This window comes from Neofelis nebulosa, chromosome 5 (genome assembly GCF_028018385.1).
Source record: "Neofelis nebulosa isolate mNeoNeb1 chromosome 5, mNeoNeb1.pri, whole genome shotgun sequence".
NCBI lineage: Eukaryota > Metazoa > Chordata > Mammalia > Carnivora > Felidae > Neofelis > Neofelis nebulosa.
The window spans coordinates 60,149,332-60,167,901 of record NC_080786.1 but is presented as its reverse complement, the minus strand read 5'-3'; positions in this window follow the sequence as shown (position 1 = coordinate 60,167,901).

Genomic DNA, 18,570 nt, shown 5'->3' with positions numbered 1-18,570 from the left:
TAGGTCTTTATATAAAGTAGTTAGATCTTCTCATCACTTATTCTTGACTACATTGATGGGTAACAATCCTAATGTCCCCTTTTTCTGCTTTACATCACCTGGTGTAAAATTATGTAGTTGGCATTCTAACATGGTAAATTATCACTTGAGTGGCCATTTGCAGGTCTTTAAAGTTCTCTGAAGCTTATGTGACATGAAGATAATAATTCCTACTTCACAAGTGGCTTGTGACACTTGAGTTAGCACACAAGAAAACATGTAAAATATTACTTATCAAAAACTTTATAGAATCTGAATGATAGTCGCATTTTGCATAGCAACAAATTTTGGTCACATGCATCTCTCAAATGCTGTTGTATCCCTCTCCCTAATCTCCATATATAACTCTAAGCATGGTTAAGGAAGACTACACTGCTTTTATTTTTAGGTTTTAGGTAACATGTTTGCACATAAAAATTGTACACATTTTAAAAATTCTCATTTTTATTTTCTTTGGGTCTTATTTACTTCTTCCATATTCATTCCTTAAGAAGTTACACAGTATATAGAGAATTAGAGAGCATTAGGAGTTACACAAAGGAAAAAAAAAGCCTACATTTGAAGCAGCAGAGATTTTGGACACAGAAAATAAGCCTATTATCTAAAAATGTAGAACATAAAACAGATGGTAGAAATTATATTATCCAAAGTCGTCAACGGGTTTGCCTCATGTTAGCAAATATTGGTATTTACTTAAGAAGCAAATGAAGGGTATGTAGTATTTTTGTTTGTTTGCTTGTTTTATTTTATTATTATTTTTTGTTTACTTTTGAAGGGCATTTTTATTGCTGTCTGTGATGGCAAAACAGGAGAATAAAAATAAATTAGTGTAATTTAAGCCAAATCCATTTGTATTTATCTTAAACCATAAGTTAATTAGTAACATTTTCTTTAAAAGAGTTCTAATTGTTTTGGGTTTTTATTAATTTATTTTTGCCAATAAAGCACAAAGGAATGAGCCTATAAAAACATTTTTGCATAGTACTGAATTTGAAGATTTGAGTCTAGCAGTATCCTTAAGCAAAACACTCAAATATTATGGAACAAAATTTCATAAACTGCAAAGCATTTGCATTGTCAGAAGATGAGAACTGACATAGATTTTTCAGAAATTTATATAAGCACTGGAAATGCTGGATTCATGAACATTTCAAGAAGAAAGAAATACTAAGGAATATAAATCATTTTTCATTTAATGTATTATCCTATTATATAATAGCTATGCCAATTACACATTTATCATCTATTATTACTTTCAAGGCAAAGTTTTACCAAGTCATTTTCCAAAGTAACAAGTAGATGGCATTATATTACTGTTCTTAACACATATTCTTAATGGCAAAATTCATGAAAAAACAATTCTGCAAAACTTTTCAGTTTTAAAGCTCATAAATTGAGTAAATAAATCTGTTCTTATTCAATAATCTAGTCACTTGGGTCTACTTAAATCTAAAATTATTGCAATTTTAGTGATTTTCTTGAAATAATTGCTTTGTTAAATTAAACTAATTACTTAAAGAAAACTACTTAACATGGCAAGTAAAACTTTTAACATGAAATAAAATTCCTTATATTTTATGACATTTAGGGGTCTATAAAGAGTTCTAGTTTATAATGAAATATTAACCTATACAACAATGTACCCTGCTAGTCCCAAACCTAAGTAAATGAACAAGATAATTAAAGCAAGAAAAGTAAATAGCAGCACTCCTCACTTCAAAGTAAAAAACAAACAAAAACATTGAAACCATAAGTATATTGTTCTAAAATCAGTCACAAAGGAAACAGACCATAGAAGGTTCTAGGAATCCATGTATAGTTCTTACCCAGACATTCGGGAAAAGAAGCAGAAACCATGCTAATATCCATCCACTTTCAGGTACACTATAGAGCTTCCTCTACTTCCACTGGGGTTACATCCCAGCAAACCCATTGTATGTTGGAAACATCATAAGTCAAAATGCATTTGATACACCTAACCTACCAAACATCATAGCTTAGCCTAGCCCACCTTAAACATGCTAAGAATACTTATATAGCCTAAGGTTGGACAAACTCACCCAACACAAAGCCTATTTTAATAAAGTGTTGGATATTTCCTGTAACTTATTGAGTACTGTATGTGTATGTACATATACATACACTGTATGAGTATGTATACATGAGTATACATGAGTATACACATGTATATACATGTAGTATATTGAGTACTGAATGTGTATGTACATGTGCATACACACACACACATATATGTATATGAATTCTGTAATTATTACCAAGAGATATTTCTAACAATGAAACAAAATTTAAAAACAAGAAAAGAGATTTCAAAAAGTGTGGACACCGAAGCTGCTGATGGCCCAAAGAAGAGGGCCACTGAAAATCCAAATTTAAGCCTTCCTTTCTTGCTGAAAACTTATACTACTCAACATTTAGAAATTTTGCCCGTTTTTACTTCCTATTTCAGATAGGAAATCAGGGGTGGATGCTGTGAAGATTTGGCTAAAGTATCAAAAATAAATGTTTGGCTTTTTTTTTTCTCAAACATAAAGGATTCAAAACATATCTTTAGTTAGAAAAACAATGCAAATCAAGATGGTATAGCCTACCAAAATATTGACATAATTAATATATATTTAAGTATATTAATATCTAGATCTAGATATGCATTATGTGTATGTGTGTATGTATGTGTATGTGTATATATATATATATATATATCCACCTTTACCCATATAAAAGAGATTATTTTATAGAAATTAGAGAAAAAATCCAAAGAGATTAAAGCAATTAAACAGAAGATAAAAATATAAAAGGAAGAATGCACATGAAAAGGGATGATGGAAAGTTTAGAATAAAAGATATTTTCTTGAATGAAAGCCAAAAAAAAAAAATAGTCAAAGGTCACTTTCTGCATCCCTTGAAACTTGTGTACATAGTTTTCATTTCTGATACATATTCTGTTAAGTTTTCTTGTTGTCAAGGAAGAAAGATAATTCTTCAAGAATGAAAAATTAACTGTCTATAATAAGTGTGTATGCATATATATGTAGGTCTGTGTGCATATGTGTGTTTATGAAAATTTGTGTGTGTGGTGGCCATTGAAATGCACCATTAAGAAGTAGCTAGTGCTGCATTTGAATGCCCACACAGCAGAGCATCTGACCAAAGAATGGAAGTATGGGAGCATTTTCTAAGGTTTCTGTCAGGAAGAGAAGCCCACTATTAGAGCTGTATCTCAACACTGAGCAGAGAAGTAGGGCGGATTGTGGTGGTCAAGGCAATGGTCGTGTCTTAGATCTTATGCTGTAGGGACCATAACTGATAGCCTTAGGTGCTGCAGAAACCGTTAGCTAGCACATTAGCTCTGAAGCTGTGCTTTTCACTGTTGCTTCAGAAAACAAAACAAAACAAAATAAAAAACTGGCATAGATAGAAGGCAGGTCATTCCTGTGAGTATGGAGTTCCTATAAATGATGACATAGCCTTGAGAAAACCCCCTCAGTGTGACAGCAGCCAAAAGTTTTCTTTGAAATCCTCCCTTCCCTTGCTCCTTCAAAGAATTCAGACTTGGTCACCCCTCCTTTTCTGGCTCTCTCCTTTTTTTTCCTCTCAATAAATCTCTCAATATTTTTTCTCTCAATACATCTCTTGTATTCCTAACAGTATCTTGGTGTCTGGTTCTCAGAGATCATGATCAATGTGCTTGTAACTTTCGAATAGAATGAGAAAATGAAGCTAAAATTTTGATAGTGAGTATACCATGAATATAAATATAGAACTACATTAAAAAATCTGAAGTATCTATGGTTGTAATATAATATATATGTGAGTATATATTACTGTATATATAGTAGCTTATATTACTGTATATATAGTAGCTTACTGTGTAAGTAATACAAATAATAAAACTAATAAGGAAAGCAGAACTCACGTTTTTATAGAGCCAATATTTCATGGAGCTAAATGTATAAAGAATAGGTCTCAAATATTGGTTGTTAATAGAGACCATAAATAATTAATATGTTTAGTGATAAATGATAATCATAGTTCATAATCATAATTAATATTTTCTATACTTTTCTATACTTTCTATACTTTATTTTTTTAATTTTTTTACCATTTATTTTTTTTTTTAATTTTTTTTAACGTTTATTTCTTATTGAGACAGAGAGAGACAGAGCATGAACAGGGGAGGGGCAGAGAGAGAGGGAGACACAGAATCCGAAACAGGCTCCAGGCTCCGAGTTGTCAGCACAGAGCCCCACGCGGGGCTCGAACTCACCAACCGTGAGATCATGATCCGAGCTGAAGTCGGACGCCCAACTGACTGAGCCACCCAGGCGCCCCTTAACATTTTATTTTTGAGAGGGACTCACTCATTAAGGCTTTTATTACCCCATTTATTTATGGATTTTCAAATTTATTGCTCATTTTTTTCCTTTTATTTAACATCTTTGACACATGGACCCTAGATAATCACCAAATTTTACTTTGAGTGTATGTGTCTTGTATATGTGTGTGTTTAATTTATGTATATATTTGTATTTTAAATTATTTTATAGGACATATTTCATCTTGAAAAACATAAGTATCAGGATTCTTAGTTGATACATTGGGATGCATGACTGTATTAAACACATTTCAACACTTTTCAGTCTACACGTCATATTCCTGTTTTGGGAGTTAATCAATTATGATGGCTTGTTTACATGTGCTGATTTTTGACACAGTAATGAAATAAGGTAGATTTTTATATAGTCAGAAGAATTGTACTTGCATTGATTAAAATTATACCAGGATACGGTATAATAAAATAAATGTTTAGCTATGTAATTTAGCTATAAGACTATATGACTATAAGGTCATAAAGTTATGTAAACAAGGACCCATCTGATATTAGAGCTTATATAAATATGGTAAACTCCAATTGCTTGGAAATCATTTTCTCAAATGATTATTATCAGTGTTCTACTAATCATAGCTCCTTCAATTATGGATGTAAAGGTTAATTTTCACATTTGTTATTTTGGAAAGAAGGCTTTCATGCATGGCTCAATTAAATTTTAAAATAATTATAAGTAAAATTCTATCCGTCTCTAAACTCAGTACAAATTTTTTGAGCAGTGTCTATAAAAAAGACACATCTTTTCACATTTATTCATGATAGAGAATAAATTTATATATTTTTAGATTCAAGGAAGCTGATGGAGACTCAGTTCTTTGTTTTTATAACAAAAAGCAAAACTGTGATTAGTTTGCAATTCAATTTTATTTATCCTTTCGATTAATAGGCAAACATATTAATATATGCCCACACAAAATGTGTGCTTTAAAACATGTGATATTGGTATAAATATAAGAATAAATCAAGTAGTTTATTATTACTCTGCCAACAGCAGTAATGATTATCCAGAATAGTAAAGTCTAAGGAAAGGAACCACTTTATCTTGAGATAAGAAGATGAAAAAAAAAAAAAAAACAGTCTTTAAACATATCTTAATGACATCGATACATGAGCCTTATATCCTAATATTTATTTTAAATCTGTTGTTACAGGATTCAAGGAGTACAATTACTTGAGTTTTTTTTCCATCATTTTGTTGAGTCATAATGTCTATGATACATATACATTATAATATTTATGGTAGATTAATGAAATTGGTAGATCCAAATTGACCTTTTTTTGTAGCCTGTAGGTTAATTTGAAATATAATAGGATTTGATGAGTTTAGTAAAATCATTTGGTTTTCTTCTCTAATTCCCATTCGTTAGATTGAACACTCTTTGTGAAAAGCCAGGGTGTTGTTAAGACTGATTCATTCATTTGGGATGACAGCTATTGCACCAAAAACAATGAGGATGGCGTGCCTCAGGATGGCTCAGTCAATTGAGCATTGGTCTCTTGATTTTGGCTCAGGTCATGATCTCACTGTCTTGAAATTGAGCTGCATGTTGGGTTCCTAGCTGGACATGGGTCCTGCTTAAGCTAGCTCTCTCTCTTTCTCAAAAACAAAAGAAAGAAAAAAAAAAGAAAAGAAAAGAAAAAGGAGAAAGAAAACAATGAGGATGGAAAACCAGATGTGATTCTTTATTATGCAAATGATGGAAATAAGGAAGGAGCTCATCTAATATTCATTTCACTATTAGAAGTTTTTTATTTCACAAAGTTGTATTTTATTACCACTTTTCTTGTATGAAGGACCTAAAAATTTTAAAGGGAGATAAATGTACATGCATGTGTAAAAGATTCAGGAAGTGCAAGACGTACATTTTTATATTATATAGATATGTGACATCTGGAAGTTCACCCTGCTAAAGGGATGTGCTAAAAGTCTGGAAAAAAGTGAGTAGAAAGTGACTAAAGGAACTCTATGCTTGAAAATAACTATCAGATTTTATTACTTTAAATTCTAAACCAGAGTTATCTTAGACATATTCCAGAATAACATTTTTTTAACTGATGAGTAAACCAATATACACATACAGAAATGTGTATATAGTCTCTTAGGATTTCCTCAGTTTATAAAACCTGTAAGATAACACACACACAAAAATAAGTTGAGAGAGATTGATGTGATTAGAATATTCCTTAATATAGATCAAGAGAAACCCTTTGAGTTTATGTGCTTTGACATTTGAGCTAAGATTTAAAGAATTAATAGTCACCCATGAAAGAGTCTTTTATACTGACTTCTAAGTTAGCGCTCTTTTCAATTAACTATAACTCTGTGGGTCCATTCACTTAAAATTAGCATATATTGGTTAAATAACCATAGCATATCCATACTATGGGATAAAAGACAGAGAAATGAACAAACTATTGACATACCCAGTTTCCCAGATGAATCTTCAGAGAATAATGTGAGTAAACAAAGCCAATCTCTAACACATGAATACACATAAACATTCTTGAAATGACAAAACCATAGAGATAAAAAAAAAAAAAGGAGTGGATTCCAGGGTTTAAGGAGGGGCTTCATGGAGAAGAGAAGAGGTTGGCAATAAAAGGGATAACATGAGGGATCCCAGTGGTGATGGATATGTTCTATATCTTGACTGTGTCAATGTCAATATCCAAGTTGTGATATTGTACTATAGATTTGCAAGATCTTATCATTGGGGAGAAGTTGGTTAAGATCTATGGGATCTCTTTGTATTGTTTCTTACAACTGCATGTGAATCTACAAAATATCTCTATTTCAAAATAAAAAGTCTACTAAAAAAAGGCAAAAATTAGCATATATTTACATATGTGGATTTATTAGTTCATTATAATCCACATTTGATGATACCACAAAAAATAGAATTTTAAAAAGGATTCAATAAATATGAATTATTTTTAAAATGACTTACAGATATGTAAGTTTTAAATATCACTTACTGGTATTTCAAGGCACACTGTTAAGTGTCTTATTCGTTGTTAACAACAGTGGTTATAAATCCATATTTAAACTAGTTTCTACAGCAGCTTCTAACGTTGTGACGGACTTATCATATCTAAATACAATACATTATTACTTTTTTAGACTTATTGTGTGCCAAAAGAACTTGTATTGGAGTTGTGCCTGGCATCAGATCACTTTTTTTGTTGTTGTTCACTTATGTTCGTATTTTCCAAAATATTCAGTCTATGGTTTCTCTGAAGGAATCTTTTCGTAGTCATTTTTCTAGTTTGTGAGAGTTAGTTTAGTTAAAACTCAACAGCCTATTGTCTGAACCCACTGAACCAGGCATGGGTAACCCTCAATAAATTACAAACGAAGGGACTGAAACACAGAGGTGCTACTGTCAAGCCCTCCCTCCTCTAAAACTTCTACCCCTCCTTCTTGATACTTCACATCACCCACATGACGTGTAATATGTGAGATATGGACCCAGTGAAAGACACAGGAGCAACCTGTCTACTAAATATCAGTAAGGGTTTTTTTCTGTTTTGTTTTTAACTTTTAGATTAAATAAAAAAGAAACATAACTTCTATCCATTTATTTATTTACCTCAATGGGCTGTTGCAGATACTCCCTGAGGAGTGCTCTCAGTGGAAAGCTCTGGTCTTTTCATTTTTGGACTTGAGGAAGGAGCTCAGGCAGCTCAGGGGCTAATGGATGTTTTACTTAAGAAAATGTCTTTTCCCAAAGTAGTTATATTTTGAAATATCCACACTACTAATGCTCTGACAGCCTCTTGGTAAACAAAAATATGGTAATGATTAAGGAGCTGCTGAGCAAAAAAAAAAAAAAAAAAAAAAAAAAAAAAGATAATTGAAGTGCCAGTTAGGTAAATGTATCATTAATTCTGATAAATATCAATTATACTTTAGCTTTTATCTACTTAACATAGTGGTTAATTAATATGCTACATTCAGCAATTTCTTTTTCTAGAGGTAGACTTTTGAAGCTAAAATTAAAATATAGAAAGTATTTCATATTAGCTATATGAGGTTTCTCCAGAGAAACAAATAGGATGTATGCACACACACACACACACACACACACCACACAAATATATGAAAGGAAATTTATTTTAAGAAATTGCCTAGTACAAATACGTGGGTTGATAAAGCTCTGTGTCTTCAGGGAAGTCAGCAAGCTGGAGACCCAGGGGAGATGATGGTGTCGTTCTAATCCAAATCCAAAGTCCAAGAACCAGGAGAGCTAATGGTATGGTTCTGTTCCAAAGACTGGCAGACTCAATATCCCGGAAGAGCAGGTGTTTCAGTCTGAAGGCAGTCAGGCAGGAAGAACTCTGTCACTCTAGGGAACGTTGGCCTTTTTCTTCTATTGAGGCCTTCAGCTGATTGGGTAAGGCCACCCACGTTGGGAGAGCTATCTGCTTTACTCAGTCAATCCATTTAAATATTAATCTCATCCAGGGCACCTGGGTGGCTCAGTCAGTTGAGCATCTGACTTTGGCTCAGGTCATGATCTTATGGTCTGTGAGTTTGAGCCCCACATCCGGCTCTTTGCTAACAGCACAGAGCCTGGAGCCTGCTTCAGACTCTGTGTCTCCCTCTCTCTCTTCCCTTCCCCGATTCACCCTCTGTCTCTCTCTCAAAAATAAATAAACGTTAAAAAAGTTTTTTTTCACATGTTAATCTCATCCAAAAACATCCTCACAGAAACACTCAGAATAGTTGACTTAATATCTTGTCATCCTGCTGCCCAGTCAAGTTGACACATAAAATTAACCATCATATTACCCTTGCAGTAAACAAGGACTAATTTTAAAACACCCATTAGAGATTTAAAGATGATAGTCATCCACATTTCTGTCAGATATTCCCTTAAGAGAAACATCTTTCTTTAGGTGACATTGCCATTTATGACAATGACATTTTATTAAATCTACATGGCTGCTATGGCTTTCATCTGTAATACCCCTCTTTATTCCTGGCAGCAGAGGAAGGTAAAAGAGAAAGCCCCTTGATCATGGTGTTTCTTCTGTGGTATTAGCATTATTGTCACATAAAGGAATCAATCATTCAGACCTTTGAAAGCCAATAGCAAAGAATCAGGTTTTAATTATCAGCTACTGATTCCTGAGTAAATGCATGTGGTGCCTTATAGTTTTTCCCACAATGTCTTTATTCTCCACAATGCTTGAGTGGATAACATTGTCCCCTAATTTCTGTTAAATCCTATTGTGTCCTTAGGTTTTGTTTTGATTTTGTTTTATGGGAGCTGGGATGGGATGGAGGTTGCCAAAACCTACTCAGGGAAGAGTTTGCTTGCTGTGAGGAAATTATGCATCACAAAATATACAGTATAATGGTCAATAAATCATAATGGAAAATATATTCCTGTATTAATAAAATAGGAATAAGACCCAAAAAGTAAAATACAAAGAAGTATGAAATAGAAATAAGAAAATACAGACGAGCAAAATCTATGACTGTATAAGAAATTCAAGTGCGTACAATGCATACTTTTTCAAAAATTTGCATCTTATACTTATAAAATATAAATAATGTGCTGGTCTCAGAATTGAGTAATTACCAAGTTTCATATCATTGTTTTACTGCTTCAATGAAAATTATTAATTTTACCCCTTCTTTCTCACCTGCACCATTCTTCTTGCTTATTTTGATCAAAATGCAAGTCAAAGTTGTAATTCATGCTGATTGAACAAAGCTCTATATTTTCATTCTGGGACCCCGTTATATGCGTATTCTCCTTGCATTGCATGGAGACCTCCAGGCATTTTACTGGTGACGTATATTTTCAACTTCCTACACGAAAAGTCCGGTCAATTCAGAAAGACTAGTGTGCTATTCCTATCCAGCTTAGTTGTACATGAAAAAATTATCATTTTTAAGAAATTGTGTCTTTACTAGTGGTGTTTTTCTTAATATTGAATTTTACAATATTGGAATTTCATCAAAATTGGACTGTTATAAAGATTAATAAAAGCCTATTAATTACGTTAAATTTTTTTTACTTGTCCTAGCAATACTTTTCCCACATGTCAAAGAAAAAGAAGGTTGGTGGATATTTTTTCTTTATTTTAATCCATCATTAATTAATATATATTTTTAATTTTTTTAAGGTTATTAATTTTGAGAGAGGGAGATATCAGGGGAGGGGCAGAGAGAGAGAGGGAGAGACAGAGAATCCCAAGCAGGCTCTGCACTGACAGTGCAGAGCTCAATGTGGGGCTTGAACCCACAAACTGTGAGACCGTGACCTGAACTGATATCAAGAGTCGGATGTGTAATCGACTGAGCCACCCAGGCGCCTCACCATCATTAATTTAAATAAGTCCTATGTTGCTTTGCATGATGATAGGCACAGAGAATATGACAAAATCCCTGTCTTCACTATGTTTGAATTAATTAGTATTTTAATTGATCACACATTTATAAATACAACATTTATATATAAGTCCCAATTTTAGTTATATATATATTTATATATAATTATATATTCATTTATATATATTTATTTATATTCATATATATTCATCTATTTTATTTTATAAGCTTAAATAAAGAATTTAAGCTTAATCAGTGTACTGAAACTATTTTTGTAGGTTAAAATCATTTTAAATATTTAGACAATAAAATTTAATTATTTTTATTGCAACTTGGGTTTAAACAGTCCACTAAAAGGCCAAATATTGAAATGGGATGAACTTTAAGTATAGTCAGAGTAGATAAGTTATGTTCCTTTAAAAAGATTTTCTTAGATGTTCAACGTCGCTCCTCATCAGGGAAATACAAATCAAAACCACACTCAGATACCACCTCACGCCAGTCAGAGTGGCCAAAATGAAGAAATCAGGAGACTATAGATGCTGGAGAGGATGTGGAGAGACGGGAACCCTCTTGCACTGTTGGTGGGAATGCAAATTGGTGCAGCCGCTCTGGAAAGCAGTGTGGAGGTTCCTCAGAAAATTAAAAATAGACCTACCCTATGACCCAGCAATAGCACTGCTAGGAATTTATCCAAGGGATACAGGAGTACTGATGCATAGGGGCACTTGTACCCCAATGTTTATAGCAGCACTCTCAACAATAGCCAAATTATGGAAAGAGCCTAAATGTCCATCAACTGATGAATGGATAAAGAAATTGTGGTTTATACACACAATGGAATACTACGTGGCAATGAGAAAAAATGAAATATGGCCTTTTGTAGCAACGTGGATGGAACTGGAGAGTGTGATGCTAAGTGAAATAAGCCATACAGAGAAAGACAGATACCATATGGTTTCACTCTTATGTGGATCCTGAGAAACGTAACAGAAACCCATGGGGGAGGGGAAGGGAAAAAAAAAAAAAGAGGTTAGAGTGGGAGAGAGCCAAAGCATAAGAGACTGTTAAAAACTGAAAACAAACTGAGGGTTGATGGGGGGTGGGAGGGAGGGCAGGGTGGGTGATGGGTATTGAGGAGGGCACCTTTTGGGATGAGCACTGGGTGTTGTATGGAAACCAATTTGACAGTAAATTTCATATATTAAAAAATAAATAAATAAATAAATAAATAAATAAATAAATAAATAAATAAAAAGATTTTCTTAACCTCATGAAAGGTCTCTTCCCTTTTCTACACGTGGAAATGCAAAATTTCTTTACCTGAGGCAGAGTCCTCATTAGATAACATTGCATTAGGCATAAAGTCAACATTCTTGGGGAAAATAAAATATTGACTGGTATTCACAATGTCTTAGTGCATTCGGGCTGCTGTAACAAAAGTACCACAAACAGGAGGGCTTGTGAACAACAAATATTCATTTCTCACACTTCTGGAGGCTGGGAAGTCTCAGATCATGGTGCAAGGAACTTCAGGGTCTGGTGAGAGCCCACTTCCTCACTGGCAACAATCTCCCTGTGACCTCCATGGCACAAGGGATGAGGGAGCTCTCTGGGATCTCTTTTATGAGGGAACTGATCCCATTTCTGAGGGTTATGACCTAAACACCTCACAAAGGCCACACTTCAAAGCACCGTCACATTGGGGATTAAAGTTTCAACATACGAACTTTGAGAGGGAGACATTCAATGTAAAGCACAAGTAACATATGAATAATTAGACATATCTATTATTGTGATCCAAGGATGTTGATGTCACGGAGGGAATTGAACTGAAGTTATGGAAAATGAAAGATACACAGAACCAGGATCATTTGAAGGTAACCACACTCATTACACTGAGATATTGAAACAATTAGTCAACTCCATATAAAGAGGAAAAAAAAATCCGATATCTCTGTGTGTGCATGAGAAAAGAAAAGTTACCAACTTAAAAATTTCTCTGTTGTTTCTTTTGGCGTCATACAGGAATAGTTCACTCTTGGAGATTTTTTTTTCTCCTAGTCTCAAAAAGTTTTATAGTCAGTACTTGGGTAAAGCTCTTTTATTTGTAATGATTGGCAAGATCAGTATAATATTTACTTTTGTTTTATGCATTGAATTTTATGTAATTGACAGATTTTGTGGATAACACTAGCTTCTATTCCCCAGAGCTCTCTGTATGTTTCTGTATATTTATGTGTAATACATCTGTTGCAGTGCACAGCTCCTCTCAGAGTCATTTTCTGGTTTCTGTTCAGCAAAAGGGTGAAAGAAAAACAACTTAGAAGACAAAAATGAACTTGCCGCCAGGCTGCAGCTCTGAATGAGACTTGGAGGCTCCTTCACTCTGAAGCAGCATGTGTCAAACTCGTTAGGAATCAGATTTTTATATTCGGAATCAGAATCCTCTCAGCTGACACAGCTGAAGTCAAAGCCTTGAGGGTATAGTGCAAGATACCTGTTTTGCTTTGAAAAACTGAACGCTTCCAATGGCAATGCTTTTGCCTAAAATAATTGCCTCAGTTTCAGTTGAATGCTGGGGTGCAGACGCCCGGGAAACCAGTATTCTTTTTTAGAAACCAAAACAATAAAAAATGTGATGTGACCTTTCTTCCTTTCTACAAATTGCCTCTGAGAGCATATCTACCTGTCAGTTTGCCTACCCACCTTCCTATGTCACCAACCCCAACTGCTTAATGACTGAAAAGATGCAAAACAAGGCCCCATATATAACCATTTTATTAGATGTAGCAATCCTTCTTGAAATAGAGCACTGAGTTGAACTCTGATGCTTTGAGAGGAAGGAATGGGAGTTTAAAAAAAAAAAAAGGTTTATACTGAGGGGTGGGTAGCTGCTCTTCTGTTTCGAAGGAAATTCTATCACATTCAGAAGTTTCATATGACATAACCGTGCCATAAATAAGGCTTTGTCACGGTTCAGTCATCTTCCTCTTAGGTCTTTTTCAGTGGAATTTTTTCAACTATATAATGGGGTTTTGCATGTGTACTATGGAAAACCATACATATAGGAAACACTTTTAAAAACATTTTCATGGGGCGCCTGGGTGGCTCAGTCGGTTAAGCGGCCGACTTCGGCTCAGGTCATGATCTCAAGGTCCATGAGTCGGACCCCACGTCGGACTCTGTGCTGACAGCTCAGAGCCTGGAGCCTGTTTCAGATTCTGTGTCTCCCTCTCTCTGACCCTCCCCCATTGATGCTCTGTCTCTCTCTCTGTCTCAAAAATAAATAAACGTTAAAAATTTTTTTTTAATTAAAAAATATTTTCATTATCATGCTTTTATATTACCCTAAAATTCACAAGTGATTTTATTTGTAATTTGTTTGACAGATAAAGTTCTCTGATTTAAAGAAACACTGACTCTTGCCTACAAATTTGAAGATGCAACTTGGCCTTGAAGTGAATCTTTATTCCAGGTGAAATTCATACTTAACCATAATACAGGTATACATGGTAAGTACTGTCTTACAATAATAAATAATAACATATGATGTATAAATATATAGTAAAGAGCTGGATAAATACACACACATGGATCTTTTTTTAATTTTTTTTTTTTTATTTTTTTTAATTTACATCCAAATTAGTTAGCATATAGTGAAGCAATGATTTCAGGAGTAGATTCCTTAATGCCCTTTACCCATTTAGCCCATACCCCTCACACAACCCGTCCAGCAACGCTGTTTGTTCTCCATATTTATGAGTCTCTTCTGTTTTGTCCCACTCCCTGTTTTTATATTATTTTGCTTCCTTCCCCTTATGTTCATCTGTTCTGTGTCTTAAAGTCCTCATATGAGTGAAGTCATATGATATTTGTCTTTCTCTCACTAATTTCTCTTAGCATAATACCCTTTAGTTCCATCCACGTAGTTGCAAATGACAAGATTTCATTCTTTTTGATTGCTGAGTAATACTCCATTGTGTGTGTGTGTGTGTGTGTGTGCACGCATATGTATGTGGTTGTGTGTGTGTGTGTGTGTGTGTGTGTGTTTGTATACATACTGCACCTTCTTTACCCATTCATCCATCGATGGACATTTGGGCTCTTTCCATACTTTGCCTATTGTTGATAGTGCTGCTATAAACATTTTGGGGTGCATGTGCCCCCTTCGAAACAGCATACCTGTACCCCTTGGATAAATACCTAGTAGTACAATTGCTGGATCGTAAGGTAGTTCTATTTTTAGTTTTTTGAGGAACCTCCATACTGTTTTCCAGAGTGGCTACACCAGCTTGCATTCCCACCAACAATGCAAAAGAGATCCTCTTTCTCTGCATCCTTGCCAACATCTGTTGTTGCCTGAGTTGTTAATGTTACCCATTCTGACAGGTGGTATCTTATTGTGGTTTTTATTTGTATTTCCCTGGTGATGAGTGATGTTGAGCATTTTTTCATGCACACACACACAGATCTTGATATTCTCATCCATTAGTTTCAAACAAATTAAGTAATAATAATCTAAAATCATGTCTTTGTGGCATTTTATTATTTTATTTTATTTTATTTACAGTTTAGTCTTTTTTAATGTTTATTTATTTATTTATTTTTTATTTTTTTTCAATATATGAAATTTATTGTCAAATTGGTTTCCATACAACACCCAGTGCTCATCCCAAAAGGTGCCCTCCTCAATACCCATCCCCCACCCTCCCCTCCCTACCACCCATCAACCCTCAGTTTGTTCTCAGTTTTTAAGAGTCTCTTATGCTTTGGCTCTCTCCCACTCTAACCTCTTTTTTTTTTTTCCTTCCCCTCCCCCATGAGTTTCTGTTAAGTTTCTCAGGATCCACATAAGAGTGAAACTATATGGTATCTGTCTTTCTCTGTATGGCTTATTTCACTTAGCATCACACTCTCCAGTTCCATCCACGTTGCTACAAAGGGCCATATTTCGTTCTTTCTCATTGCCATGTAGTATTCCATTGTGTATATAAACCACAATTTCTTTATCCATTCACCAGTTGATGGACATTTAGGCTCTTTCCACAATTTGGCTATTATTGAGAGTACTGCTATAAACATTGGGGTACAAGTGCCCCTATGCATCAGTACTCCTGTATCCCTTGGGTAAATTCCTAGTAGTGCTATTGCTGGGTCATAGGGTAGGTCTATTTTTAATTTTCTGAGGAACCTCCACACTGTTTTCCAGGGTGGCTGCGCCAATTTGCATTCCCACCAACAGTGCAAGAGGGTTCCTGTTTCTCCACATCCTCGCCAGCATCTATAGTCTCCTGATTTGTTCATTTTGGCCACTCTGACTGGCGTGAGGTGATATCTGAGTGTGGTTTTGATTTGAATTTCCCTGATGAGGAGCGACATTGAGTATCTTTTCATGTGCCTGTTGGACATCCAGATGTCTTCTTTAGAGAAGTGTCTATTCATGTTTTCTGCCCATTTCTTCACTGGGTTATTTGTTTTTCGGGTGTGGAATTTGGTGAGCTCTTTATAGATTTTGAATACTAGCCCTTTGTACGATATGTCCTTGCAAATATCTTTTCCCATTCCGTTGGTTGCCTTTTCGTTTTATTGGTTGTTTCCTTTGCTGTGCAGAAGCTTTTTATCTTCATAAGGTCCCAATAATTCACTTTTGCTTTTAATTCCCTTGCCTTTGGGGATGTGCCGAGTAAGAGATTGCTACGGCTGAGGTCAGAGAGGTCTTTTCCTGCTTTCTCCTCTAGGGTTTTGATGGTTTCCTGTCTCACATTCAGGTCCTTTATCCATTTTGAGTTTATTTTTGTGAATGGTGTGAGAAAGTGGTCTAGTTTCAACCTTCTGCATGTTGCTGTCCAGTTCTCCCAGCACCATTTGTTAAAGAGACTGTCTTTTTTCCATTGGATGTTCTTTCCTGCTTTGTCAAAGATGAGTTGGCCATACGTTTGTGGGTCTAGTTCTGGGGTTTCTATTCTAGTCCATTGGTCTATGTGTCTGTTTTTGTGCCAATACCATGCTGTCTTGGTGATTACAGCTTTGTAGTAGAGGCTAAAGTCTGGGATTGTGATGCCTCCTGCATTGGTCTTCTTCTTCAAAATTACTTTGGCTATTCGGGGCCTTTTGTGTTTCCATATGAATTTTAGGATTGCTTGTTCTAGTTTCGAGAAGAATGCTGGTGCAATTTTGATTGGGATTGCATTGAATGTGTAGATAGCTTTGGGTAGTATTGACATTTTGAAAATATTTATTCTTCCAATCCATGAGCACGGAATGTTTTTCCATTTCTTTATATCTTCTTCAGTTACCTTCATAAGCTTTCTATAGTTTTCAGCATACAGATCTTGTACATCTTTGGTTAGATTTATTCCTAGGTATTTTATGCTTCTTGGTACAATTGTGAATGGGATCAGTTTCTTGATTTGTCTTTCTGTTGCTTCATTGTTAGTGTATAAGAATGCAACTGATTTCTGTACATTGATTTTGTATCCTGCAACTTTGCTGAATTCATGTATCAGTTCTAGCAGACTTTTGGTGGAGTCTATCGCATTTTCCATGTATAATATCATGTCATCTGCAAAAAGCGAAAGCTTGACTTCATCTTCGCCAATTTGGATGCCTTTGATTTCCTTTTGTTGTCTGATTGCTGATGCTAGAACTTCCAGCACTATGTTAAACAACAGCAGTGAGAGTGGACATCCCTGTCGTGTTCCTGATCTCAGGGAAAAAGCTCTCAGTTTTTCCCCATTGAGGATGATGTTGGCTGTGGGCTTTTCATAAATGGGTTTTGTCATCTTTAAGTATGTTCCTTCTATCACGACTTTCTCAAGGGTTTTTATTAAGAAAGGGTGCTGGATTTTGTCAAAGGCCTTTTCCGCATCGATTGACAGGATCATATGGTTCTTATCTTTTCTTTTATTAATGTGATGTATCACACTGATTGATTTGCGAATGTTGAACCAGCCCTGCATCCCAGGAATGAATCCCACTTGATCATGGTGAATAATTCTTTTTATATGCTGTTGAATTTGATTTGCTAGTATCTTATTGAGAATTTTTGCATCCATATTCATCAGGGATATTGGCCTGCAGTTCTCTTTTTTTACTGGGTCTCTGTCTGGTTTAGGAATCAAAGTAATACTGGCTTCATAGAATGAGTCTGGAAGTTTTCCTTCCCTTTCTATTTCTTGGAATAGCTTGAGAAGGATAGGTATTATCTCTGCTTTAAACTTCTGGTAGAACTCCCCTGGGAAGCCATCTGGTCCTGGACTCTTATTTGTTGGGAGATTTTTGATAACCGATTCAATTTCTTCGCTGGTTATGGGTCTGTTCAAGCTTTCTATTTCCTCCTGATTGAGCTTTGGAAGAGTGTGGGTGTTTAGGAATTTGTCCATTTCTTCCAGGTTGTCCAGTTTGTTGGCATACAATTTTTCATAGTATTCCCTGATAATTGTTTGTATCTCTGAGGGATTGGTTGTAATAATTCCATTTTCATTCATGATTTTATTTATTGGGTCATCTCCCTTTTCTTTTTGAGAAGCCTGGCTAGAGGTTTGTCAATTTTGTTCATTTTTTCAAAAAACCAACTCTTGGTTTCGTTGATCTGCTCTACAGTTTTTTTAGATTCTATATTGTTTATTTCTGCTCTGATCTTTATTATTTCTCTTCTTCTGCTGGGTTTAGGCTGTCTTTGCTGTTCTGCTTCTATTTCCTTTAGGTGTGGTGTTAGATTTTGTATTTGGGATTTTTCTTGTTTCTTGAGATAGGCCTGGATTGCAATGTATTTTCC